Source organism: Cervus canadensis, chromosome 23, assembly GCF_019320065.1.
Source record: "Cervus canadensis isolate Bull #8, Minnesota chromosome 23, ASM1932006v1, whole genome shotgun sequence".
Classification (NCBI taxonomy): Eukaryota; Metazoa; Chordata; class Mammalia; order Artiodactyla; family Cervidae; genus Cervus; species Cervus canadensis.
In genome coordinates, this window is record NC_057408.1 from 15,597,487 (window position 1) to 15,612,737 (window position 15,251).

Consider the following 15,251-nt stretch of genomic DNA (forward strand, 5'->3'; position numbering starts at 1 on the left):
CATTTTTATATTAGGAGTTCGTTTAGACCAAGACAAGAAAAAGCTGACAACCTTCCTAAAGTAATTCCAGTACAATTGTCTGCTTGGGAACAGAGCTTATCAAGAAGTAGTCAACCTTAGCATTTATGCAACTTCTTTTCCCTTTGAAAAAGAGCTTAATTTGAATTTCCAAAGACAGCACTGCCGTGATTCATTTTCCCATAACATGTGGATTGGAATTTACTTTAATGTGTTTGCTCAGTTCAGTTCACTTCAGTCGCTCAGTCATGTCAGATTCTTTGCAACCCCATGGACTGCAGCACACCAGGCCTCCCTGTCCATCACCAACTACTGGAGTTTACTCAAACTCATCTCCATCGAGTCGGTGATGCCATCCAACCATCTCATCCTCTGCCGTCCCCTTCTCCTCCCCGACTCAATCTTTCCCAAAATCAGGGGCTTTTCAAATGTGTCAGTTCTTTGCATTAGGTGACCAAAGTATTGGAATTTCAGCTTCAGCATCAGTCCTTCCAGTGAATACTCAGGACTGATTTCCTTTAGGATGGACTGGTTGGATCTCCTTGCAATCCAAGGGACTCTCAAGAGTCTTCTCCAACACCACAATTCTTTGGCACTCAGCTTTCTCTATAGTTCAACTCTCACATCCATACATGACTATTGGAAAAACCATAGCTTTGACTAGATGGACTTTTGTTGGCAAAGTGATGTCTCTGCTTTTTAATATGCTGTCTAGGTTGGTCATAACTTTTCCTCCAAGGAGTAAGCATCTTTTAATTTCATGGCTGCAATCACCATCTGCAGTGCTTTTGGAGCCCAAAATATAAATTCAGCCACTGATTCCACTGTTTCCCCATCTATTTGCCATGAAGTGATGGGACCAGATGCCATGATCTTAGTTTTCTGAATGTTGAGCTTCAAGCCAACTTTTTCACTCTCCTCTTTCACTTTCATCAAGAGGCTTTTTAGTTCTTCACTTTCTGCCATAAGGGTGGTGTCATCTGCATATCTGAGGTTATTGATATTTCTCTCGGCAATCTTGATTCCAGTTTGTGCTTCTTTCAGCCCAGCGTTTCTCATGATGTACTCTGCATAGAAGTTAAATAAGCAGGGTGCCAATATATAGCCTTGACATACTCCTTTCCCAATTTGGAACCAATCTGTTCCACCCTGTCCAGTTCTAACTGTCCAGTTGCTTCTTGACCTCCGTATAGATTTCTCAGGAGGCAAGTCAGGTGGTCTGGTATTCCCATCTCTTTCAGAATTTTCCACAGTTTGTTGTGATCCACACAGTCAAAGGCTTTGGCATAGTCAATAAAGCAGAAGTAGATATTTTTCTGGAACTCTTGCTTTTTCAATGTTGGCAATTTGATCTCTGGTTCCTCTGCCTTTTTGAAATCCAGCTTGAACATCTGGAAGTTCTCGGTTCACGTATTGCTGAAGCCTGGCTTGGAGAATTTTGAGCATTACTTTACTAACATGTGAGATGAGTGCCATTGTGCGGTAGTTTGAGCATTCTTTGGCATTGCCTTTCTTAGGGATTGGAATGAAAACTGACCTTTTCCAGTCCTGTGGCCACTGCTGAGTTTTCCAAATTTGCTGGCATATTGAGTGCAGCACTTTCACAGCATCATCTTTTAGGATTTGAAATAGCTCAACTGGAATTCCATCACCTTCACTAGCTTTGTTCATAGTGATGTTTCCTAAGGCCCACTTGACTTCACATTCCAGGATGTCTGGCTCTAGATGAGTGTGAGTGATCACACCATCGTGATTATCTGTGTTGTGAAGATCTTTTTGTATAGTTTTTCTGTGTATTCTTGCCACCTCTTCTTAATATCGTCTGCTTCTGTCAGGTCCATACCATTTCTGTCCTTTATTGAGCCCATCTTTGCATGAAATATTCCCTTGGTATCTCTAATTTTCTTGAAGAGATCTCTAGACTTTCCCATTCTATTGTTTTCCTCTATTTCTTTGCATTGATCGCTGAGGAAGGCTTCCTTATCTCTCCTGGCTATTCTTTGGAACTCTGAATTCAAATGGGAATATCTTTCCTTTTCTCCTTTGCTTTTTGCTTCTCTTCTTTTCACAGCTATTTGTAAGGCCTCCTCAGGCAGCCATTTTGCTTTTTTGAATTTCTTTTTCTTGTGGATGGTCTTGATCCCTGTCTCCTGTACAATGTCATGAACCTCTGTCCATAGTTCATCAGGTACTCTATCAGATCTAGTCCCTTAAATCTATTTCTCACTTCCACTGTATAATCATAAGGGATTTGATTTAGGTCATACCTGAATGGTCTAGTGGTTTTCCCCACTTTCTTCAATTTAAGTCTGAATTTGGCAATAAGGAGTTCACGATCTGAGCCATGAATTTGAAATAACTTGAGACAGATTATTGGTTCTCAAACTTTGAGCATCCATTCGTGGAAGATTTCAATATAATTACAGAACAAAAGGTAATGTTATCAACTGTGACTTGATGTAGAGTAAATTAAGAGTGGGGGTTTTGGAAGCAGACTGTCTGGATTTAAAACCCAATTCTGTCTTATCGAGATGGCAATTAAGTAAAGTAAAGGAGGTGGAACATGGGCCTGTCTGGAGGAAAGGCAGGGGAATCCAGGAAAGCAAGGAAGTGGAGGCAGGAGGAAACCTGGTGTGTTTGGGGGAGCAGGTATGTCCTTCTTTGGGGGAAAGTAATACGAGGTGAACCAGAGACTGTGCACTTGAAGCCACTAGAAAAAATAAAATAATATGAACATTTAAGAAGGATCAATGAGTAAGCAACCTTTGAGTAGTCAAGAGTTAGCACACGTTTTAAAGATGTCCAGGTCACCACCAGAAGAACCAGTGATGAGGACTGTTCTGAGTGGCTGACAGAGTCCCGTGGACAGAGGAGCCGGGCAGGCTACGGCCCACAGGGTGGCCAAGAGTCAGACACGACTGCAGTGACTGAGCGCGCTCGCTAGGGCATCATCCTGCGGTGGGAGAGGAGGTGCATGCAAGCAGGCATGCTCAGGCGCTCAGTCGTGCCCAACTCTGTGACCCCACGGGCTGCAGCCCCCCAGGCTCCTCTGTCCATGGGAGTCTCCAGGCAAGGATACTGGAGCGGGTTGCCATTTCCTCCTCCAGGGGATCTTCCCCACCCTGGGATTGAACCCGAGTCTCTTGCACCTCCTGCATTGGCAGGTAGATTCTTTACTACTGGACCACCTGGGAAGGCCCAGAAAAGGAGGTAATGAGGTGTTTTTTTATTATCATTACTAAATCTTCTACACAACACCAACCAAAATACCCACATGCATATAATTTTACTTTGATAAAACAGAAACGAAATTTAAAACTCTCCAAGTGGAAAAAAAAATGTATTTATCTGCAATGAAAGTGATCATAACAGAATTTGCAGGATTTATATACCCCTGAAGGAATCCTGCAGCAAATATGTCTCAAGTGGATGCTTTACCTGTGAGATTTTGTGTCTGCCTGAAAATGCCTTTCCATGCCCTGCTCTTTTCTTGGGAAACATTATGCAAATCACTTTACAGGTTTCTGCTGGTACAGCTCAGTAATTACCACATTTTCTGGCCTGAAACACTCAGACTCTCCACCCTTCCTGAAGCCTCAGACTCAAGGTGGAGTACAGCTGACCCAGACCCCAAGGAGAAGCAGATGAAAAGGTGCAACTTAAGAGCAAAAGAATAAAAAGGCAGGGTTTTGAAAGTTCCCCAAGTTCACAGTTCCTGTGTAAGACCAGAAGAAGGAAACGGCGACATCTGGTTACCCGTGAAGCGTGATCGCCACCCAGGAGCACTCAGGAAATGGTTATTGCTTCCAGAGGCTGCTCTCTGAGCCGGTGTTATCGGCGCTCTTTTAAAGAATACACACAGAGCAGGGAGTTCATACGCTAACCGTTAACCAGAAACTTGCTTTGGAGCTAACTAGGAGCCCAGTCAGATTTCCCCCTTTTAATTCAAATATGAAGACCTAGTAACCTAGGAAGCCTAAAGGGATGATAAACACAACATTCAGAATTGTGGTCAAAGAGGATCAGACAGAGGTCTTCTAGATGGAGAAGGGGTGGAAGATCGAGGCGACGAGTCAGTCTTCCAGCCCTTAAGTTAGATGGTGAGTCACGGGAGTTTGTGTTATTATTATTAGGTTTCATTATTTACGTACAGAACACATACGTTCTTTCCCATGTGTCGGATATTCGTAATACATTTTTAAAGGAGAAAAATGTAAGTTGCCTGAAGAAGAGATATCTAACTCATTACCTGACAGTATCACTCCATTTCTGAAAACCATTAAGTTATATCTTCCTTTCTTACCCGTCTTTCACAACATTTCCGTGCTTCAAAAAGAAACACTATGCAGGTTACAATGGAAGAGCAGGGATTTAGTGTCAAAGCGACTCATGCTCAGTAACTATGCCCTCTGAAACCCTCACGACCTCTCAGCTGTTGACTTTTATTATTGTGGCCCTTCTTCCCCATCTCACTGGTCTCTGGGCACCGCCTTCGGTCAGCACTCACAGAAAGGTACCCCCGCCCTGTCAACTCTGGTTGGGAAAGCGGTGTGTCCCGTGGTCAGACTGACCCCACAGAGGTCATCATTTCTGCACCAGAAACACCACAACCTCTTTCCCGCGAGCGAGTGCCCTCCCTCCCGTGCTGACCCGAGGCCCTGGAAGCTCAGCGTGGGCTGGCCCCGGAACCTCAGCGTGGGCTGGCCCCGGAACGCTGCTCGCCCAGCTGGGAGAGCCCCGCTCTCGGGGGCTGAGCCGGGCTGACCTTCAAGGACACGGCTTGCACGCTCAGGTGGTCATGCTGAAGGAAGTCTTACAGAACCCAGGCAGAGACTTGTGCTGAGGGCTGGCTCGCACCAAGATCCTGCGCAAGGACTGGTGACCACAGTCCTCGTAGGCTGACTCCAATGTGGACACCAACAGCCCCCCCATTTCTGTCTGCCGGTTGCTCCTCCATCAGCAGATGGAGTCTGCTCCCTTCTCCTGAATCTGAGCCTGCTCTGGAATTGACCTTAATCAACTGAATACGGCAATTAACTATACTCCAATAAAAAATTTTAAATAAAAGTTCAAAAAATATGTATTGTAATAACCTATCATGGAAAAGAATCTGAAAAAGAATATTTATATGTATATAAGTATATATCCGAATCACTTTGCTGTGTGCTTGAAACTAAAACATTATAAATCAATTATACTTCAATGAAAATTTATATTAAAAAATAGAATTTGGCAGAAGTAAACTGGTGACAGCTCTGGGTCTAACCTACACAGTGCCTGGCACTTTCTTTCAATCTCCTGGAAGCTCGAGCTTCCTCGGGGCCCAGATCCTCTGGCAGAGACCCCACGGGGCGGGGAGAGACAGAGGGGCGGGGCATGGACGGGCTGTCCAGTCATCCCGGCTGGAGCAGTGGACAGGAGAGGGACTCTGTCCCGGTTTCCCACAGGCGCCGTAGATAACAGACGACCACAAACTGGACGGCTTAAAGTAACAGAAAATTTATTCTCCCACAGTTCTAGGGCTTCCCAGGTTGCGTTAGTGGTAAATAATCCGCCTGCCAATGCAGGAGACTCAAGAGTCACAGGTTTGATTCCTGGATCGAGAAGATCCCCTGGAGGACATGGCAACCCACTCCAGTCTTCTTGCCTGGAGAATCCGAGCACAGAGGAGCCGGGAGGGGTACCGTCCTTGGGGTCACACAGAGTCAGCCATGACTGAACCTGCACACACACAGTTCTAGAAGTTACAAGTCCAAACTCAGTGTGTCATCGGGGTTGGCTCCTTCCGGAGATGCTGAAGTGGAATCTGTTCCCTGCCTGTCCCGGCTTCCGCTGGTGGCCCAGGATGCTGGGAGGTCCCTGGCTTACAGCGCCATCACCCAGCCTTGACCCTCCCTGCCACTGCAGGGACGGATCCTCCCTGCATCTGTCTACGTGTCCTCTTCCCCTTCTCATAAGAACACCAGCTATCTTGGACGTGAGCCCACCCTCCCTCAGTATGACCTCATCTTAACTAATTATATCTGCAAAGATAATTTTTCACCAAAAAGTCACATTCCGAGGCTGTGGGTAAATGTGGATTTGGGGGAGAAACGATTCAACCTAATATAGAAATCATCCGGAGCATTCCGATCCCAGTGAGACCTTCAGACACTACAGCTACGTGAGAAACTCCAAGGAGAGGAGCAGAACTAAAGTTAGTTTTTGTTTTGCCTGCCCACATTGCAAAATCATAAGCAAATGAATGTTGGCTGTTTTGCAAGCCACTATATTGGGGGTGGTTTGTTACATAGCAGAGACAACCAGAAGAGTCCTTTTGAAACATTGGAGAGGTGATTTGACCAGTCACCACCTTGAATTACTGAGTATGTGCTGCTAACATATAAACAAAATTGCCAGTGAAAGGAGAACAGTGAGATTTTGGTAAAATGCTACAGCAACCTTCAGGAGATGTCCTACATTTGATTTCATTTAATTGTTTTTCTTCACCCAGGGGTTTCTGAAACATGATTTCCTGTTTAAAACGAAAAGAAGAAAAAAAAATGAAAGGGGGGTGGTCTATGTCTCAGAATGACTTAAAATGCTGAGTAACATGGAAGGAATGTGAAATGCTCTGACCTTTAGAAGAGAGGCTTCTTTCTTAGGAAGGACAGGAGATTGTATTACATTTGATAGCCCCCGGCAAGAAAAAGGAAAGCAATTGACTGTGCTACAGCTGAGGTCCTAGTCTGTAAAGATGAGAAGGTGAACAGACTTGAGGTGTGAAAACCATGAGGTCTGACCCTGGCCAGGTGTTCAGTAATTCAACCCTCATCTCGCCCAGGCAGAAGAGACTTTCCAGCCTCCATCTTCTGAGAGCCTTGGGACGAACGGGATGAAGGAAACGACGGGCTGCCCATTTTCCATAACAACCTCCCAAGGCCATACAGGGTGAGAAATGGCAAATGTCAGTCTCTCGTGACCCTAGGAGTGGCAAAGCCTGCTATAAAACTGTTGAGTAATAAAATACAATGGGGCGAGGGGGAAGTTATCCAAAAGGGAATGGGTTGTGACGATCAAGCCCACTGGGAAAATAATCACGAATCTTCATGGAGAGACAAGGACATCGCAGACTCATGGAAGGCAAAGCGTAGGGTCCTTCCCACTTACTAAGCACGAGCATTAGGAAAGCTCCCTCTGCCATGTGGCGTTTCAGAGTCCTCATTTGGAAAAGGGGAATAAGAATGCCCTACTTTCCTCAAAAGGTCACTCTGAAAAACATGAAATTATAAATGTGAAACCAGTTTGAACACTCCGAAAATGCATGATCAAGATCAGGTTTAATTATCATTATTCAGCATATTTTTAAGCATGCTCATGGGACAAATATTTTCTGCAGTCCTTATTTCAGATATGACTGATTAAAAGGAATTATTAATGAAACCTGTATACACCACTATATGTAAAATAGATAATCAGTAAGGACCTACTGTATAGCACAGGGAACGCTACTCAATATTCTGTAATACCCTATATGAGAAAATAATCTGAAAAAGGATGGATATATGTGTCTGCATCATGGAATCACTTTACTGCACAGCTGAAATGAACACAATATTTTAAAATATTCACAATATTTAAATATTTAATTTAATATTTGATTTAAATATTTAAATTACAATATTTAAAAATATTGTAAATACTGAAAATTCATTGTGCTTAGTCACTCAGTCATACCCGACTCTTTGTGACCCCATGGACTGCAGCCCACCAGGCTCCTCTGTCCATGGGATTTTCCAGGCAAGAATACTGGAGTGGGTTGCCATTTCCTTCTCCAGAGGATCTTCCCCACCCAGGCTTGAACTCACATTTTCTGTGTCTCCTGCATTGCAGGCACATTCTTTACCCATTGAGCCATGCTTCAGTATAAAATAAAATTTTTTAAAAGAAGAAAGAAAACCTGGAGAACAGTGGTGTTGCTGGCAGCCACAGTCTCGTCGACAGAATGTTGAGCTCCTGACTTCTGACTTCCCATTTTCCACCCTGTCCAGGAATTTCAGGACTTAATTCTGCAAGATGCTTCCTCTATCCTCTACTCTCATGTATTTGCAGCAATGATTACTATTTTCAAAACTTGGGCTTCCAGTTAAAGTCCTCCAGGAAAACCACCCTCCTAGAATCCCCACACTAGATTCAGCTGTCACTTCCGATTCCCTGTCAAGTCAAAGGCACCACTGCCAAGACAAAGCTGGTGTCTGGAGCATATGCTTTCTCCTTGGGGTCTTGATTATCAGCCAGTTTGGCATCTTATGAGATAATGAAAAGAGAGACTGAATTTATTGTTCTCTGCCACCACAAAGTCTCTTGACATTTGGATTTCCAAGTCAATCTAAAAGAAACTAAGTATTAAATTCTGCTAACTATGCACCAGACAACTTACAAAAAATCTGCCATCCTTACAAATACCTTCTAATATTGACAATACTATACCTTTTCCCCATTTCGCTGTGCTTAGTTATCAGTCATGTCCAACTCTTTGCAACCCCAGGGACTGTAGCCTTCCAGGTTCCTCTATCCATAGGGATTCTCCAGGCAAGAATACTGGAGTGGGTTGCCATTTCCTTCTCCAGGGGATCTTCCCGATTCAGGGATGGAACCCAGGCCTCCCACATTACAGGCAGATTCTTTACTGTTTGAGCCTCCAGGGAAGCCCATTTTCCCCATTGGTAAATAAGAAAATCAAAGGTCAAAGCTTTACTAACTTGAATAAGGTCACAGACCTAAGATGTATCGACAGCAGAGCCAGAACATGAATCTAGGTGGTCTGACTCAGAAATGCAAGCTCTTGCGGTTACATAACACCTTGTTTGGGGCTTTCATGTGAGAAATAGAGGATGGGTGATGAGCTTACACATTCCTTTGGCACTTGGCTTGCTGCCGGCCGTGCTGCTGTGGAGGAGCATACATGCCGTGGCTTGTCTGTGTTCTCTTGGTGGAAATTCAGTCACCCAGGTTTTGCCTCTTTTGCCTATGATATATATATGAGTTCTCCTTTTTTTTCTTCTTTTTTTGGTAAGCTAGCCCAATTCATACTATGAGTCATTCTTATTAAATCTAATGATTTCTTCAATGATGGTTCAGTGAAAGTCTAAATTCCTAAGTATGACATTCAGGACTCTCCGTGAGCTGGTCCTTTCACAGCTCCTGCCTCATCTCCCTTCATTTTTCCTCATTTGTTCACAGCACCAGGCAAACCATATTAAGAACCACTGTCTGTGGGGTCTATGTCTACATATTTTCTTATGATGCACTTTTCACATAGAATGATGTTCCCATCCAGGATTAATTCTTGTCAATATTTCAAAAATCTTAATAGAAATTAAGGAGTTACCTGAAATAATAACTTCCTAGACTAACTAAAATATTTAGTGCTTTGGCTTTTGGCCAAAAAAAAAAAAAATACTCAGTCATGGAATATTTATTATCATTTCTGATTAGAAACTCTGATTACCAATAATACATGGTTTTTGCTATCAAATTCAGAAGTGCCTCTTGATAAATGCAAATTTATTTATAATGACAAAATCTTTTTGAAAGCAACATGGGTTGGGGAGGGGATAGGTGATAAAAGTGTGACTTGGTGATAAAAAAAATCCGAGGAACCAGTGGACCTACAGTGGTCTTTATTGCAGCACATTTTATTTTATTAAAATTCTACCTATTTTTGGCATCTTATATAAATGCTTCTTCCCCCATGAAATCTTCCCCTAAATTGTCAGAGAGAAGTAATCCCCTTGCCTTTTGCTCCTATGACCTGGTGGATATGATGCTCTTACTTCTCTATTTTCTTGGGCCTAAGCTGCTATCAGTTGTAATCTGCATCATTATTCTATACACCAAAAAAAGAGAAAAATACTAACAATTAAACTATGGCTACTACACTGACTTTAACATGTGAAAAAGTCCAAAAAACTTCATGTTACAGACTCATGAGATGCAGCATAAGTACTTTGTGTTTTATTTCCCTTACGAGCTCATTAAGAGGGAGCAACTATGTCTTCTTTATTTCCACTTCCTCAGGACCTTATGTGTGTGTGTGTGAAATTCACGCAGTTGTGTCTGACTCTTTGCAACCCCATGGACGGTAGTCCACCAGGCTTCTCTGTCCATGGGGTTCTCCAGGCAAGCATCCTGGAGGGTAGCCATTTCCTTCTCTAGGGGCTCTTTGCAATCCAGGGATTGCAACCGAGTCTCCCTATTCTCTGCCTTATATGTGCTATATATTCAATACGTGTGTGTTATATTGAACTCTTAGTTTAGAATGGTCTAAAAGACTCCCAAAGCTGGGTGACTGTTAGGCTCGTAATGAAATTTCATGGACTGTTTCTGTTTTTTGCATGTACTTAGAGATCAATCTAGTCTATAAATTAGACAATAAAGTTAATTAGATAATAAAGAATCTCAACAGACTAATTAAACAATAAAGAATCCTAACAGACTTCTCATCTTCATATCAGTTAGAACTAAACATTTTCACCAAAATTCTGTTTGTTAGATTTCTATTTCGAGAGCCTTTTATTTAACTTGGGGTATGGTACAGAAAAATTCGTATTTACTTTTGAATATTGGGCCGAGGGAGGAAAAGCATAAAGCAGCATAGAGAAAGAAGAAAAAGTTCCCTCAGAACTGAAACCTCTTGTCTTTGTACCTGCAAGATACCATGGTCTTAGTGAACCAAGGGATGTTTAATTAGCTGGATAGGGGTATGGTTGATGAATGATACATCAGTCATCTATTATTACAATAATTCTGCACAACAGACTACAGCTAAACCTCTGTGCTGCTAACAATACACATTTGTTTAGCGTGCATGGGGTGGCTGGGTGCTCTGCTGACTGGGGTTGGACTTGCCCATGCATCTGGGAGTCAGCTGGTCTGGGCAGCTGGGCTGGAGGAGCTGTGCTCCACACCCCGCCCACCCTCTGCCCGGAGCCGCCCACCCTGCGCCCGGAGCTGCCCACCCTGTGCCCGAAGCCACCCACCCTGCGCCCGGAACCGCAGATGTGTCCTCACGGCAGCTGGCAGAGCACACAGAGCAAGCAGAAATACACCAGCTTCCTAGACCTCAGCTTCGAACTGCGCGCCATTTCCCTTGCCTCATTCTACTGGCCAACAGGAGTAACATACCCACACAAAAGCCAGGAGGCAAGCAAACACCCTCCCTCTTTACTACAGGACCTGCCGAGTCACATGGCGCAGGCACACAGGTCAGCAAGGGGTGAAGAGCTGGTATCAGTGCGGCAGCTCCCCCCACGGAATAAAGGCACCTAACACGCAAATACCGATTTAGATTTACAAAGCAGGTTGTTTACTCGCTAAGTCCTGTCCGACTCTTATGACCCAGTGGACTGTAGCCCGCCCGACTCCTCTGTCCACGCGACTTCTCAGAAGAGAATACTGCAGTGGGTAGCCATTCCCTTTGCCAGGGGATCTTCCTGACCCCTGGGGTCAGGAAGGGATTGAAACCGAGTCTCCTGCATTGGCAGGTGGATTCTTTACCATGGAGCCACCAGGAAACCCTAAATTGGCAAAACAGATATAATTATTCCTACCCTACTGAAGCAAAAAGGAAACTTGAAGAACTCAAATCACTTGTGATACATACCAAGTGATTGGGATGGAATGCAATCCGAATAATCAAGTATATTAAACTTACAAAACTTATTAAAAGCATGGAGTTAAGTGATTCAGTAAAGGGCTAGGTCAATTCAGAAGAACAATACTGAGTTTTTTATCTTCAGGAACAACCAGCCACACCCAGAGTTTCTGGGGAGTCTGCTCCAGCTGGTTTCTAGGCTACATGCATAAATAACAACTGGGGCTTGTCTTCACACAAACACATTAATTCGTGAAGAGATCAGGCTAAGAGTCCAAGGAATGATGAAAATCCAAACTGGTGACAGCACAGAGATGCAAACTGCATCGCACACTGATAAACTGCATATGGATTTTCTGTCTTGAACTGATTGGGGAAAAAATAGTTTGAGGTGATGAACTGTAACATGTTGGAAGTAATTGGTTTAGTAAGAAAAAGGGTGTTAATTTAGAAATATCAATACTCCTATCCTCCTGGTGAATTATGTAGAGACAGAATGAAATCAGAGCTGCCCAACAATCTGATAGTTTATGGTTTCATTTACCACCACGTATGTCTCACAGGCGTGTACTCAGAAGAGAAGGCTTTTGCATTTCTGCCAGAAAGACTGCTGCCTAAATACCCACTCACTGAAATTTATATTCAGAGGGAGAAAGCCTCTGAAGTCAAGGTCACCTAATCAAAGAGGGATTAGGGGTAGAAAATAAAAGATTAATCGAAATTCCCAGTAACTTTCCAATAATCTTACCACTAAATATAGTTGCCCCCTCCATATCCATGGGTTCCACATTCTCAAGATTCAATCAGCCATAGATCAAAAGTTTTCAGAAAAAAAAAATCCAGAAAGTTCCCAAAAGCAAACTGCACATGGCAAGTATTTACATAGCATTTATATTGTATTAGGTATTGGAAGTAAATCTTACAAATAGGGATGATTTAAGGTTTTGAGAGGGTGTGCCTAGTGTTTGCATATACTATGCCATTTTATATCGGGGGCTTAAGCATCTGCATGGATTTTGGTATCTGTGGGGGCTCCTGGAACCAATCCCTAGAGAATACCAAGGGCTTGACAAATGTGCTTAGAGAAACCGTTCCCTGAGGCGTCCCTACCACTTCCCTCCCCCTCCCCCCGAGGACCCTTGCTATTTGATCTCAGAGCGTCCTACTCTGCTCTTTGGTTGCATTATGTCAATTGCAAGTTACTATTTCTTCCTGTGAGGCTCTGTGCAACACATGTTGCATCCTGGCCGGTAAGCCTTATGAGGGAAGAGCCGTAAATTTCTCATTCATCTTTTGTATCCTAGGACCTAGAACAGCGCTTGGTTCTAGGTCATTCATACATTCACAACAACATTCACAACACTTGTCAAATGAAGAATTGGTCCAGCATAACCAGTTTTCATCACTTCTACCTCCTACAGACCATTCTCTGTAAGCTGGCACCACAGGGGGCACACGGGTGATGTGTCCCATTCTCCCTTTGCAATGGCTTCTCCTTAAGAGTAAGACCAAAGTCCTTAACGCGGTCTATGGGGCACTGGGTAGTCACGCCCCTTCTCACCTCTTCCTCCTCTCTCTTGACTTCTCACCATCAAGCTCCAGACGCAGCGCTTCAATACTCTGCAGGTCTGCCAGTTCTGGGTCTACTGCATACGTTGCCCCCTCTGCCCTGGGCACGACCTTGTCCTCTCTTTTAAGTCTCACCTCCCAGCTGCAAGCCCAGCACCACCTTGGGGAAGCCTTTCCTGACCCCCGTCTGGCCAGGCATCCCGTCCCCGACTCCCACAGTATCCACGCTGCTGCTCTCCTTGAGCGCACAAACCACAGTTGTTTTACATTTATTTGTGTGCAGTTTGATGACTGTCCGTGTTCCTCCCAGACAGGAAGTTCCATGAAGGCAGGAACTGTGATGATTGATTTCTGCTTACCAGCTAATACTCAGGATTTTTGCTCACAATCAAATATCCAGGCCCTGAGCACTGTGTAAGATCAGAACCCAGAAAACATGTATTAAGTGAATCAGTCAATAAAAGGGACACACAGACACACACACACACGCCCCTTCCATCTCTTCCCTGTCTTCCTTCAGGATGAGTACATAAGGCAATAGATCTGATTCTAAAAATAACTTCTGTTGAAGATTCACTAGACTTGAATTTATTGGTTTTAGCCAAGAAACAAGTTCCAACCAGTTGTCTTAGCTTCTCTTCTAATCCATGGTAAAAATTTTCTCATCGCACACTACCTCTTGGCAATCTATTTGTTTTGTAAAAAGACATAGAAGTACCTTGTCTTCATGGAGAGACTTCATTCAAAGTATCCCTTCTTACTATCAAACTAGTCATTAGTGAGCCTTCCCTTTATAACTCAGACTTTACCACGGTTTACCACTTCTGTGTTTAAAACTCCTTCTACGCCCACCCCGCCACATATGGCCACAGCTTGTTTGCAAAGAATGCCGATCATGCTTTCAAACAAAACTGCTCCCATATGCTTGTGATTCATTTCCCCCTTCCTGCCTTTGCTTCATTTGCTTTAGAATTCATGTTTAATTTTGAAACAGTTGCTGTGACGGGAAGTGACTGGGGAGGGGAAGAATCAGGAGACAGAGACACAGAACTGGGGGGCTGAGGGAGAGGGAGGACACTTACCCGACACACAGCTGGCATCAGAGGCTGCTGGAAAAGCCCCGGAAAGAAGGCCATGCTCCCACTTGATCCTCCCTTCCAGCTGAAAGTAAGGGGATGGGGAAAACAGAAATGCAGAGGCAGTCTCCTGTTCCGGAACGCACGACAGTTCCATTGTTTACATTACAAGTGAACCTGAGATGTGCTTCAGTTGTTGACCCGGGTGGCATTTGGAAAAGTGGAAAAGCACGCTCTCTCCAGAGAATATTAATGAAACCAAGGAAGGAGTGGGGTGATTGCTTCCTAGAACTCAGTGCTTGACCTTTTAAAGGAGTAAAATGTTTGTAATATAAAACTAACTTGGCATTCCTGGACAATTTCTCCCTTCAACAAATGCTATTCAGCATTCTTTATGTGTCATAGCCTTTGCTAGGTGTTGGGGATACAACAATGAAAAAAAACCAGATATCCCTGACTTCACAGAGCTTACATTTTAACAAGGGAGAGTAGACAATTAAACAACCAGGCAAGAATATACCTGTCAGAATTTACTAGGCTCTATGGCGAAAGTAAGCAGGGGAAAAGGTCGTGACATGCAAGTGAGTGAAGTCGTAGGGCTGGTGTTGCGGAAAGAAGTCAGAAGGACTTCCCTGGTGGCCCAGTGGTTAAGGCAGGGGACGTGGGTCCGATCTCTGGTCGAACTCAGGAACTAAAGGAACTAAGAGCCTACATGCTACCAGAGCAACTAAGCCCGTGCACCTCAGCTACTGAAGCCCCGCGCTCTGGAGCCTGCCTGCCACAACTAGAGAGACGCCATGCACCACAAGGAAAGACCCCGCTTGCTGCAACCAAGACCCAACACATCCAAAATAAATTAAAAAAAAAAAAGAGTAGTCAGAGAAAGTGTCATCTGTCAGGCAAAGAAGTAAGCCTTGTGGCTACAGAGGAGGTGGGGGTGGTGGAGAGCAATC